The sequence below is a fragment of the Elephas maximus genome, chromosome 25 (genome assembly GCF_024166365.1).
Source record: "Elephas maximus indicus isolate mEleMax1 chromosome 25, mEleMax1 primary haplotype, whole genome shotgun sequence".
NCBI lineage: Eukaryota > Metazoa > Chordata > Mammalia > Proboscidea > Elephantidae > Elephas > Elephas maximus.
In genome coordinates this window covers 4214354-4222497 of record NC_064843.1, presented here as the reverse complement: position 1 = coordinate 4222497, position 8144 = coordinate 4214354, and the positions used below count along the sequence as shown (strand labels likewise).

General features: G+C 50.0%; 1 protein-coding gene across 3 annotated transcripts in view; it reads left to right on the top strand.

Moving 5' to 3' along the window:
* The first annotated feature begins 4318 nt into the window (after positions 1 to 4318).
* Positions 4319 to 8144, top strand: part of DNAJC5 (DnaJ heat shock protein family (Hsp40) member C5) — a 34686-nt gene continuing 30860 nt past the window's right edge. For 2 of the 3 annotated variants that reach the window (XR_007515383.1, XM_049869013.1), the window contains exon 1: positions 4319 to 4562. The gene's annotated coding sequence lies outside the window, so the exon portion shown is untranslated. Of the gene's footprint in view, positions 4563 to 4693; positions 7528 to 8144 lie in introns of those variants that run through there. The other variant, XM_049869014.1, reaches the window with a different exon arrangement.

The window sequence follows — 8144 nt, the reverse complement described above, 5'->3', positions numbered from 1 at the left end:
AGAAGCAGGTCTGGCACCATGGGTCTCTCCCGCCACCCTCCAGGAAGCACACCCAGGTGCAGTGTGGGGCAGGCATGTGGGAAGGATGCCATTGGGTCCTCTTCCGGGTCATAGCTATGGCCTAGAATCAGACCAGTGTGGGGAAAAGGCAGGCTGCAGAGCAGTCACTGGCAGACCTTTTGAAATTTAAAGTCCATAATGGGTAATCTGTCAATAAAGCATTCCTTCGGGGAAAACCCTCTTCAGCTTGTGTGGTGTGTTTCACCTCATCAGGAGGTGAGTAGAAAGTGGTAGAGGGGCCAGGATGGCTCCCTGTGGCAGGAAGCCACCCTCTAGGGAGAGTGGACAGAATGCAGATCACCAGTGCAGGTGACAGACCCAAGTGTGGCAATGATAACGGTAGAGCGCTGTGAGAATATGACTGAGGCTGTAGTCAGAGCGGGCCTTGGGGGGGAGAAGCTAGCCAGGTAGGGTGGGCAGAGTCCCGGGAGTGGAGTGAGCAAGGGTCTGCAGTGACCAGAGGCCTAGTAGTGGGTTTTGTACCACTGGAGGGAGTAGGCCTAGGTAAGAGTTTCTTTAAGTGGTACAGGCATCTAGCTACGCTTAAAGCTGTTGAGGTGAAGCGTGGGCCTTGGGAGGCCACGCCTGGTCTCTGTTGCCTAGAGAGGCCCCGAGTGAAGAACCTGTTGACCCCTGACCGGTGGGGGGTCTGCAAGAAGAGGATCGGTCCTCATGGGGTGGCCTCACAGCAGCCCTTTGGGGAATGGTCCCCAGATGAGGGTCCACCTGGAAGTGAAGGTGATGGTGAAGGCCTGAGGTCCCTGAAGGCCCAAAAGACCAAGAAAATGGCTACAGAGGAGCTGTTGGGCTCAAAAGAAGATGATGAGCCGAGATGGCACAAACGAGAAAGGGCCGTCACACAGGAGGCCCAGGGGTGGGAGTGGGTCTCCAGACGGCAGTGCCAGCAGACCACCTGTGAAAGGACTTGGAGTTCAGTTGGGGTGTGCCCATTGCACTGATGAGGAATCCCCAAAGTGATGAGAGAGCACCTTCTCTTAGTGCTTAGGGTTTTTAAGGTAATCTCAGAAATAGGCTCTTTCCCCGACTTTTGTTCCCTGCCCACCCTGTATGTTGGCCCTGTCATGACTTACTTGCTTATCCTCCTAGTGTTTCTTCATGAATATGTACTTGTCTTCCCCGCTCTTCACAACTCATCTGGAGTTCCCACCACACGACTCTTTGCGGAGAGTCTCCCTCTGCCCTGCCTATGCTGCTTTGCTTGTTTCCATTCCTGCTGCCTTGTGCTCCCTAGCAAAACAGCCTGATACAACAGTTAGCTGGTACAGCAATGAGCCAGCATAACGGTGAGCCGATAAAGCAGTGAGCTGGTACAACAGTGAGCTGGCGCAAAGGGTAAAAAGCACTATAGCTGTCTGGAGAGTCAACATTTATCCTAATTATTTTTGGAAATATGTTCCATGCCAAAAAAAAAAAAAAAAAAGCCCAAACCTGTTGTGGTCGATTCGATTCCAACTCATAGTGACCCTATGAGACAGAGTAGAATTGCCCCATAGGGTTTCCAAGGAGTGCCTGGTGGATTTAAACTGCCGACCTTTTGGTTAACAGCTGTAGCTCTTAACCACTACACCACCAGGGTTTCTGTGTTCCATGCAGTCTTAATTTATTAAGTATTTAAAGTATCCTGTGGATAAGAGACTGCTAGGTTTTGTGGGGTACTCGGTGAATCTGACGTGGACCCAGCCCTCAAAGAGTTTGCAGTTCCATTTGTTGGGGATGATAAGGTATCTATGTAAGTAACTGTGGTAACATGTAAGAAGAGGTGTGGTGCAATCTTCGGGAGTTTCAGGGATTGGAGCAGATGGAGGGTAGAATCAAGGGCATGATTGGAGGGGTTAGCGTTGGAGAGGAAGAACAATTCTTTTTTCTCTGGAGCTCTGTCTTCTCAAGAATGAGGATAATGACACCTGCCTCATCAGATTAAAGGGTATGAAGCGTACAAAGCACTTAGCACAGCGCCTGGTGCATCGGAAGTAAATAATATGAAACTCTCCAAAAGTGCTAGTCATTTCCAACATTTGACAGGTATCCTTCCATTCTTTCTTTCTCTGAACAAGTTGGCTTGTTTGCTTTTAAACATATTTGTAATAATGCACTCTATATATGATGCCTCTTGCTCATTTTACTTTGGGAGCATCATGGCATTGTCTAGACTATTATCTAGTCTTTGTATACATTTTTAATGGCTGCATAGTATTTAATTGGGCTTGTAGAATTGGGTTGTTTTCCATTTTCACTATTATAAACAACACTATCATGAACATCCTAGTGCATACCCCTTTTTCTGTATTCTCTAAAGTGGAATTTTTGGGTCAGAGTAGGACTTCTTGCAGCACCTAGCACAGCTTCAGTCTCAAATTGGTACCAGGCCCGTTTTGTTCTTTCATTCTTCCACTGATTCTGGCCTGAATATTTTCATCCACTTGAATCAGTGGACATAAATATTAACCTGGCTTTCTGTTTCTTGGGCTTCATGGGCAGTCTGATGGTTAAGGTTGTGTGTCAATTTGGCTGGGCCATGATTCTCAGTGGTTTGGTGGTTATGTAATGATGTAGTTTGGCAGTAATGTAATGATGTGATTTGGCAGTTGTGTAATAATGTAATTATCTTCCATTTTGTGATAAAACGTAATCACCTCCATGATGTGGTCTGATGTGATTAGCCAGTCAGTTGCAAGCAGAATTTCCTCCGGGGTGTGGCCTACATTCAGTATACACAGAAGTTCTGGCAAAGCTTGCTGGCTTTGCTCTGGATCCTGCATTCATCTTGTCATCATCTGACTGCCTGTTCTTGAGACTTGAGCGGCCTGCCATATTGCCAGCCAATCTTGGATTCATCAGCCTCTGCAGCCCATAAGTCAGGAACCTGCTGTCTGACCTGCCGATCTTGAGTTCATCAGCCCCTGCAGCCACGTGGGTCAGGAGAAGCCTCCAGCCTGATGCCCGACCCACAGACCTGGGACTTGCCAGCCTCTACAACAGCATAAGCCATTTGAGAGAAATCTCTCTGTATATACACATATGTATACTCTACATATATATACATCAAAAAAACAAACCCATTGCTGTTGAGTCGATTGCAACTCATAGTGACCTTATAGGACAGAGTAGAATTGCCCCCATAGGGTTTCTAAGAAGTGGCTGGTGGGTTCGAACTGATGACTTTTTGTTTAGCAGCAGAGCTCTTAACCACTGTGCCACCAGGGTTCCATATATAGATACAGCTATATCTACATACTCTTAGCTGGTTTTGCTTCTCTACAGAACCCAGCCTAGGACAGGCAGCAAGGCTTTTTCTTGCTGTCTGCTTGCTGTCTTGAGCTGTCCACCACTTAAAACCCTGAGCCTGGAACAAGCTTGGCAATTTCAGGAACCAAAAATGCAGCAAATGATGGCAGTGTGGCAAACAAGGTCAGGCACACGGGGCAGAGCCTGTTGAGCCCACGAGCAGTTGGCATAGTTTGGATTGTTGTACTCAGCGTGTTATGAAAGGCCTTGGCTGTTATCTGGTCTGTCTTAAAAAGATGACCGCTGAATGGAAAGTGGTGAACAGGGGCACTAGTGGGGTGAGGAGGCCCGCAAAACTGCATGCAGAGGTCTGTCTGGCAGTTCCAGGGTTAATCTGAAGCAGCACAGAGCGAGCACCCCACAGCGTGCTGGAGACTGTGGTGGGCAGGTCACTCCCTCAGGGGTCAAAGAGCCTTGCAAAAGCAGGGACTGGGAAGGAAGGGTAGGGCGCAGGCGATCCTGGGTGGAGGCTGGGCTGTGACGGTGCATTACAGTGATTGGACATGAAGAATGACAGTGTGGGGGGTGCCGGCTTCTGTCGCCTGCCTCTACTTCCATCTCCCGTTGTTGGAAAGGACACTGACGTTTTCTCAATCTTAGGTAAAGCGCTGGGCAAACTGAGGTGCCATATGACGCCTTCCCCCTTTCCCCCAGCATGTCTTTCTCGGTGCGCTCGCCAAGGCAGCTGCCTGCACTGGGGCACCTGAGGCCCCGCCTCGCGCCCCGCCCCGCCCTCCCAGCACGGTGTGCACTTCCGCCTCCGCAGCTGCTCGCTCCGCCCACCGGGCCATTACCAGTGCTCTGACCCCCACCTGGGCGTGGCCTCGGCCCCGTGCTTGGGCGCACGCGCCGGCCCGCCTGCTGCCCCGGCCGCAGGGGCCCACGTCCTTCCGGGGGCGCGCGCGCCGGTGCGGGTGCGTGCGTGAGCGTGCGTGAGCGTGCGTGAGCGTGCGTGAGCGTGCGTGAGCGTGCGTGAGCGTGCGTGAGCGTGCGTGAGCGTGCGTGAGCGTGCGCGTCCACACCGCGCCTGCCGGTGCTGCTTCCGCGCCCTGTGCCGCTGCCGCCGCCGCCAGCGCCGCCGTCACCGGAGTCTTGGAGGCGCAACCCCGCGAGGAGCGTGTCGGCCGGCCGCCAGCAGCCGCGGACAGGCGGACAGCGGAGCGGAGCCGGCGGGCGGGCGGGCGGCGCGCGGACAGGTGAGTTTATTGCGTGCGTGCGGGCGGGCCGGGCCTCACGTCAGGCCGGGGCGGGGGTGGCGGGCAGGGCGGCAGGGGCTGGAAATGGCGGTGACCCTCGCCCGGGCCGGGCCTCGGTCCTGCCGCGGCTGCTCCTCGGCGGCCGGGGCGGGGGCCGGGTCGCGCGCGGCAGCTGCTCCTCGGCGGCTGGTGCTGGCGAGGGGCGGGGGCAGCGACCTGGCTTGTCTGCGAACTGCTCTGGGGACGAGAAGTCCCGGCGTTGTCTCGGTGGGCCGCGGTGGGTCAGAATCCTGTCTAGGTAGGCGGCCAGGTCCTGAACGGGCAGGTATCGGAAGAGGTGGGGGCGACTCCCCAGGACACGTTTGCTGCAGCGGTAGATGGACAGTGATGCGGCCTCGAAAAGCGGAACCTCGGAGGACCGGGCAGGCCCAGAGCCCGGCTCCGCATGTTGCCCTTCCCGGACAGGCAGGGTGGACCGGGTGTACGGTTGCTGTGAACGCAGGGCCAGAAAAGTAGGTACCACACTCTTTCAGAAATGTGTATGAATACCTGCCGTGTGTCAGGCCCTGTCAAAGTAAACGTAGGATGTTCCGACTCTTTATGAAATACAGACATCTTACCTTCATTAGCACTGTGTTGATGAACGATCGGTTCTACATTAAACACCTTACTGCATCTTATGAGGTAGACTGCATTTAAGTCAGCGATTCTTCAAATGGGTGAGTGGGGGTCTTACCAGACTCATGTGGGAGGCTTTGTCAACTTATTATGCCGTTGTGCTGGATCCCAAAAGCACATATTCTTTCCCTCCACCCCTCACTGCCTTGTGGGAGAGGGTCTGCTTCCTCATATGGGAAGGAACCGAAAGGGTTGAGAGCCACTGATTTAAGGGAGCCACATACTTCAGTGTCCAAGTCACTCTGTTTATAGTTTGAAGAACTGAAAATTGTCCCTTGAGGTGGCGTAAATTAACCTTTTAGATCTTGTAAACTCAAAATCATTTTATTTGTACAGAACTATTGTTTATCCATCCCGTAAAGGTTTTGTTTTAAGCAGTACTTTGAACTATATTCGTAAGGACAGAGTATTAGTTATTTGTCCATTCAGGTTCTAACTTGTTTGTGTTAAGTGGGTGGATACAGAATGTCTTTTTCATGTACCTAAGAGATGACTTCTCAAAGTTCATTCAGTTCTGCCATACAAAAAAATATATATATAAAGTTTCATTTTATTTTTGTTTTCAGGTTTAGGCTTGGTATGGGGATTTGGGTTGTCGTCTGTCAGACATTTAATAGATGCTGTGTTGAATTCCTAGACACCGTAAGTCTATATACGGTTGTCTGTTTTAAAAAAATCCATTTTAATGACTAAAACATTTATGTTGCCCCATGTATTATCATGGTTGTTTCTAGGCAAAACTCTAGATAAGGGTCCTAATATTTTATGTTCATGTATTTGCTTCTCTCTTTTAGAAATGTTGTGTTGAGTTTCAGGAATGATTAATTTGTCAGCCAGGAGATGAAATTAGAAACCATAACCTAAAAACTTTGTGGAAGTTTATAATTGAGTGCATGTGAGCCCAGCCTATGGGCAGTTCTTGCAACTGTGTTAGTATCCTAGGATCCAGAGTAGCTCCAGGGTGGCATTGAGCTAGCAGAGGATTGTCCAGAGTCAGGTATGGCTCATTTGCTGTGTGCTGTGTCTGCTTCAGGATCCTCGGGGCCTGGCCGCTTGGCCCTGATGTCAGGGGCTTGGGTGGGGAGCAGACACTCAAATCGGTGTGTGCCCTCCGTGGTGGTGCAGTCGTGACCTCTGGATGGAGACCCTTGGGGGACTGTCAGTCCCTGTTACCAGTCTCCTACCTTTACCTTCCTCCTGATTTACTCTGACCCACCATCCTGGCCTCCTTGCTGATTCCTGAACCACTCAGTGTGCTCTGTCCTCAGGTCTGCCGGGAACACTGCCTCCTTACCCTAACAGCTATGTGAGGCCTCCCTGACTACTCTACTTAAAATTTCAGCTCTGCCTCTTATTTCCTATTTTCCTTCCCTGCTCTAATTTTTCCTGTAGGGTTTGATCCTCCTAGTAGCCCGCTTAACATATGTATTTATGTAATATTTTATGGTAAGTAAGGCCTATGGGGAGACTTTTCAGCAAAGAACAGTTCCTGGCATGTAATAGGTGTCCGATAAACATTTGTTGAATGAATGAAAATGAAGATTTAGTAAAAGCTATGAAAACAGTTGACTGCTCTGTCACCTTTAGTCATCATGGATGAGTACTGAGCATTTAGGGGTACTCAGTTCTGGGTGAGGTATGTGCTGTGAGCCTCATATGCCGCCAGGCAGAGCCACTAACTCCTGCTACATCGGACTGCCCATTATGGAAAGGACAGCTGGTTAAAAGGTGGGCTGGAAGGGTGCAGGAGACTTCCTAGCACATCTTTTGCAACTTTGAATCTATAAGTTATTTCAAAAATAGAAAGATTTTAAAAAGTCAGATCTGCCACTGATAAGAATGCTTTTAGAAGTTTTGTCTTTGGTTCCAAGAAAACCCAGTAAAGAACCACATGTACTAAAGTCTTTACGCTCTCTTGTGGCATTTTGGTTATTAAGTGAAATGAGGTGGTGATCTGCCTGCTCTTAATCAGAAAAACTACATGATAACGGACTGTTTCTAATACTCTTCAGCCTGAGGCTCATTAACTGTAGCTGCTATGGCAAAACCAAACTGATAACCTGATTTGTGACCCAAAGACTCTAGAGTATGTTCCAGAGTGATCCGCTTTATGCTGCATTAATTCAATGAGTGGGTTTTCTTGCCTTCTCAAGGGTGATTCTGCGAATGTGGCTCCATGATTGAACAAGGTGCTGCCCATCCTAAGCTCTCTGTGTTCTGAGTCCCCTGCCCTGGCCATCCACCTGCAATGGTGCAAGCTGCCCTGGAGAAGAGGACTTTGCTCAAGGTCTCACTGTTAATAATTGTCAAACCTAGAACTTGAACTTAAGTCTCTGACTCCAAGTCCACTGTACTCCCAGTGTCCCCTGATTCCTTCTGATTATCCATTAGTGCCTTCCTTGCAGTTGACTCTCTACGTGACACTATGCTAATGGTGTACCTGGAGCCGTGGTGCTCCCATCAGTACCAGGGATCGTAGGTGCTCCATAGGTGTGTGTTGGGTGAAAGACTAAAATGCAGTTAGGCTCAAGGTTGATGGTAAAGTGGATCTTTTAAAAGGTGAGAGAGATGAACCTGATGTACAGACAGAATTTACCCTTGAAAATTCCCTTAACTTTTCCCCGAAAGTGCCCCGTGTGGGGCTATACTTCTAAAATGAGATTTATCATACTCTCATTGGATGATGGGGGTGTTCTCATGCTGCAGCACTCTCCTCCTGGAGATTGAGTTCAGAGAGCCTGGGCTCCCAACAGACAGCAGTCCTGCTGTCATATTTCTTCCTTCCTTCCTTCCTTCGCATGTCAGCAGAGCAGGTCCTAGACTTTCCTTTCTGGAAGAGAACGAGCCAAGGACTGACATGGCCACGAGCCTCGGCATGCTTCCGGAGAAATGAGGGTGACAGTA